This window comes from Gadus macrocephalus, chromosome 12 (assembly GCF_031168955.1).
Source record: "Gadus macrocephalus chromosome 12, ASM3116895v1".
NCBI lineage: Eukaryota > Metazoa > Chordata > Actinopteri > Gadiformes > Gadidae > Gadus > Gadus macrocephalus.
Window position 1 is genome coordinate 7066631 of NC_082393.1, and position 5000 is coordinate 7071630.

General features: G+C 43.6%; 1 protein-coding gene across 3 annotated transcripts in view; it reads right to left on the reverse strand.

Annotated features, from left to right (window-relative positions):
- adcyap1r1b (adenylate cyclase activating polypeptide 1b (pituitary) receptor type I) overlaps positions 1-5000 on the reverse strand; it is a 22022-nt gene that overhangs the window by 10746 nt on the left and 6276 nt on the right. The window lies entirely within an intron of this gene.

The window sequence follows — 5000 nt, forward strand, 5'->3', positions numbered from 1 at the left end:
TTAGCTTAATGAAACCCGGACCAGCCCAACCCATTACTGGAGCCCATTCATTCAATTTAAGAACCTAGTTTAAAGCAGTGTATAATAATTAAAAAGGACATTTGATGAACTCTTGACCCTGCCAGTAATAAGGGATTGACCAGTTTGGTGATCAGGGGTGTTGGATAGTGTAGTGGTCCCAGCCATAAGGTACTATGTACGATCAATGTCCAAAGTCTACGCTTAAACACTTAAACACAACTCCTCTAAATTGCATTGGATTAAATCGTCTGCTGAAGGACCACTCTTCCGTGCGTAAGTACCTAGTTTAAACGCAGCGTCAAATTATAAAAAACAGCTTCTGTTTGGTACATCCGACCGTGCCGGTAACGAGGGAAGACGTTTCATGGGGGACTGAACTAGGAACCGGTTGTGACTGGGTCTCTTGCTTCTTTCTACACTGGATGCTTCCCATCATTGATGTCCCCCCCCCCCCCCCCCCCCCCCTCCCCCTCCCCGCCCCGTTCACCCCTCCACCCCCTCCCTCTTCTGAACCTGACAGGGGAACGGAGCTCAAGGTAACAGCCAGAACCCTGCTGCTAACATAAGAGACACGGAGGTCGGGTCAGGACCACAGAGAAACCCTCTCCACGGGCCCCCCTCCTTGCATCCCCCTGTCCTGGTGTCTGACAGCTGCACAAAGGCTCCCCCTCTGGGATGGTGGTGACTGTGGGGTAGGCGGTGGTGTTGGTGATGGTGGTGGTGGTGGTGGAGTAGGATGAGAGGGAGATTGATGACGGTGGTGTTTGGACAGGGAACATTTCAGTCCGTCTTTTTGTCGGCGTGGGATGCTCTGAGTGGTGGTGGTGGTGGTGGTGGTGGTGGTGGTGGTGGTGGTGGTTGTGAGCAGGGATGGGGGGGGGTCGGGAACGGTGTGTGTTTGTGTGTGTGCGTGGGATGTCGTCAGGAGCTCCACAGCGAGACGGTGAGTCACGCTGGGTTCATGGGCCACTATGGTGCGGCACGCGGTGCCTGGGGGAGCCATTAACACCGGCACTACCGACGTCATCGCCCGGCTCAGACGCAGCCACCCCCGCCGGCTCCCCAACTTAACGGCGCCAAACCAAATCTTTTCCCGCTATTCTGGTACTTTATTACCCGGCATCGTAATGAATTAAACCCAGATTCTCACAGTTTTCGTACATAAAAAGACGCTTGATCTTCTCTTTTGAACTATTTTGTTTCTATCTTTATTTCTATCATTGAGCCTACTTTCTGGGTTCCTTCTCCAGGTTTCATGTTCATGAGGGAAGATGTTCCCTTCCCTTCCTTGGTCGAGGGTAAAGGAGATGTCCTATTATGTGGCCTGTGAAGCCTTATGGGACTGTAGCTGTGATTAAGGATGCTTCAAATATTATCGACTTGACTTGACTTGATAGAGGACCTGTGTAAGGATATATTTTCCTCACGATCAATACATCTGAACATGGCTCTGCATCATAGCCATCTGTGTGTGTGTGTGTGTGTGTGTGTGTGTGTGTGTGTGTGTGTGTGTGTGTGTGTGTGTGTGTGTGTGTGTGTGTGTGTGTCTGTGTGAATGTATACAAGTATGTATGTATGTATGGATGTTTATATGTATGTACTATGTATGGATGTATGCATGAATGTATGTATGTATGCATATTTGTGTGTGCTCATGTTTAATATGTATGTGTGTGCGCGTGCGTGTGTAAGTGTGCATGCGTGTGTCTCCTGTGGCTAATTATAAACAGTGTCTGTCTGCTCTAGATCACTATGCTACGGCTAATTAGGTCAACCAGCGTGTCTGTACATCAGCTGCCCAGCATGGGAGACATGTGTGCAAACGTGCAGTAGTGTGGATATGCCTAGATACATGTGCACCTGTTTAAGGGGTCTGCATGTATGGGTGCAGGCTCAGTCATGTGTTGGTTGTGATTATGTGTGTATATGTGTGTGTATATGTGTGTGCGTGTGTGTGTGTGTGTGTGTGTTTGTCTGTGTGTGTGTGTGTGTGTGTGTGTGTGTGTGTGTGTGTGTGTGTGTGTGTGTGTGTGTGTGTGTGTGTGTGTGTGTGTGTGTGTGTGTTGTGTTTGTGTGGGTGTGTGTTTGTCTGTATGTGTGTGCGTGCGTGTGCGTGTGTGTTATATTTGAAGTAGTATTTTCATTCTGGCGCAGCATGTAGCATTAGCGTAGCACCAATGGGACATTTCAGGGCTATAACACGTGGGAAACAGGCTTCTGTGCTGGCTTCAGCATGCTGGTCTATGATGGATAATGGATAGCGTTGAGTGGTGCTCCTTGGCTCTGCATAGTGCTGGCGGTTGGGGGAGTGGGTAGGCAGCTCCTTAATAAAACACCGCTTTTCCTTTGTGCTTCTCCTTGTATTGTGGTAGAAAATAATGAAGGCTTAAAAGGATATTTGCCAAATGTTAGGATATATTAGTGGAGAGGAATGTGCGAGCAGGGGTGGGGAGGGACAAGCTCCAGACCTTGTTCCATTGTTATTCAACACCTGACCGGCAAACACTCACACAAGACATCCGTCTGTAGTCAATGACATCAGTCTATTTCTCAGTTCACTTGGATAGTGAGTATAAGTATAAGTAAGGTTAACTTTAAGCATAAATTATATCAGAATATAAGGTCAATATATTTACAATGGAGCCAAATGTTAAACACTTTATATTGCCTGGCCTTCCTGTGTTAAACTATTGCCTGCATTCCGATGAACCCCCGACGCCTCGTGTAAATGACCTCTTATAGAAACATCTCTTACCCCCTGTGGTTCGTCGTCTGTAGATTTAAAATGTATATTCTGTAGGCTTAAAATTAGAGTTAAGGTAACTAATCCTTACCCTGGTCAAAATCAGACACTACCAACTTTAGGATTATGACTGTATATGCCACAGACAAATAAAGTGGCATTGTTAACTATTACAAATGCATATTTTACTGTTTGAATGAATATTGCTTTCACAGGGCTCTCATCTCTTAAACACATGTGGTAAGTCATGGTGATTTAAGTTCAGGTTAATAAACAAGGCGATGAATGGATTTTAATCAAATACCTCACTTCATATAACTGTAATGCATAATGTGTAAACTTCATATAACTAATGTTTAATATGTAACTCTTTGTATCTAATGCTTGAACGTATGAATGTATGTATCCATGTGGGAAGTAAAGATAAATAGTAATGGGGAAGGGGGAGGGCCCATATAAACAGTCAGACACCATTACAACCTTCAAGTCACAACTCAAAACTCACCTGTTCAAACTCGCACACAACGTCTAACTGATCACTGTTTTGATTGTTTGTTTGTTTTGTTTTGCCTTGTTTTTGTTTTATTTATTATTTATTTCTTATTAATTATGTTTATTTATTTATTTTTTCCACAATGTCTTGTTTTTTTTAAACGATTTATGATGACTATATGCTCTGTAAGGTGACCTTGGGTGTCTTGAAAGGTGCCTCTAAATTAAATGTATTATTATTATTATTATATATTTTAGATGCTCTGTGATTGGTCTTGGAAATCACAGAGTTGTAGTTACCTCAGAGATCCCGCACCGAATAGGCCAGTTCTTTGCAAACCAACTCAGGTGATGTTGTTACTATCTGTGGTGACAATAAAGCCTTGATCATTCAAACCTAGTCCTACTCGACCTCTCGTAATTTGTTTTGAGTATTAGACCATGGGTATTATCCACAACAGTATCTGGTTGGTTTTGGTAACGTAGTTAAATGTGTGGTTGCTCCAATATTGATTGTGTGGCTCTTGGACTGTATTGTTCTCAGCCTCGGTGTGGGAGTCTGTTCGGATAACAGCCTCTGTTAACTGAAAAGATAACTGAACTAAACTACTACCCCAAAGAAGCATCCGTTGTGTGGATGCTTCCTTACTTAAACAAGATTACCTACACATAAACAAGGTATGATATGAGGCTACTACATCGATCCCAGATGGTCAATTCGACGTTCGTTCCTTTTTTTCTATCATGTAGGCATGGCTATTATAAAAATCATCATAATCATTCAATAAGCATGCAAAAGTGGATGATTAAGAAAACTAACTAACATTGTCTGTTTCAAGACGTGAGGAGAGAGAAGGAAGCCCAGGGCTAGCAGGAGTTTAGCGCCGCTGTGTCATCTATGCTAATTAGCGGAGCAGGTTGCTAGGCAACGAGAAGTGAGTGAAAGCCAGGCCGTGAGGAGACAGCAGGGCAGCCCACAGCCTGTTTAGATTACACATTACTTCATGTTACAGCATGTGTGTGTGTGCGTGTGTGTGTGTGTGTGTGCACGTGTGTGTGTGTGTGCGTGTGTTTGTGTATTTGTGTCACCCTTTACACAACATAAACACCCCCTTTTGGCACTCTCTTATTATTAGAAATAACGTGGGCCTTATTTATATGGCAATTATTGGTCTTAGCACCTGCCTTAGCAAAAAGTATCAGTGTTATGGTTATTTATATTTTAATTATCCATGTAGCTTCAGAGGCGTCGGTAAGTCCAGACATGCCCGCAGAATCAGCCAACTCATAGCACAACCACAGAGAAGCCCCAACTGGACCCTGAAAGTGTCTGATTAGAAAACGGGTATATACAGTAATTCTGCTGAGGTGATTAGTTGTTGCAATCATCGCCATGAAAAAATCGCTTGGAAAAACAATTTAAATTTCTAAATCAGGGAAAAAAGTTTTTATTGAATAGGGGGTAAGCTATGCACTAATTCTTTAAAAACAAGGACATCATCCTTAACAAGCGTCATTATTATGTGCCTTTTCTCACAGGAGGAGTTTTAACAGTGTTGATGTCCATCTAACAGCAGCTGGGGATGAACGAATGCATTTATGAATGAAGTTATAAATGTATTCAGCTGTGTGTGGGACCAAATGTATTTGGATACTTCCCCAAAGAACATACACACACACACACACACACACACACACACACACACACACACACACACACACACACACACACACACACACACAC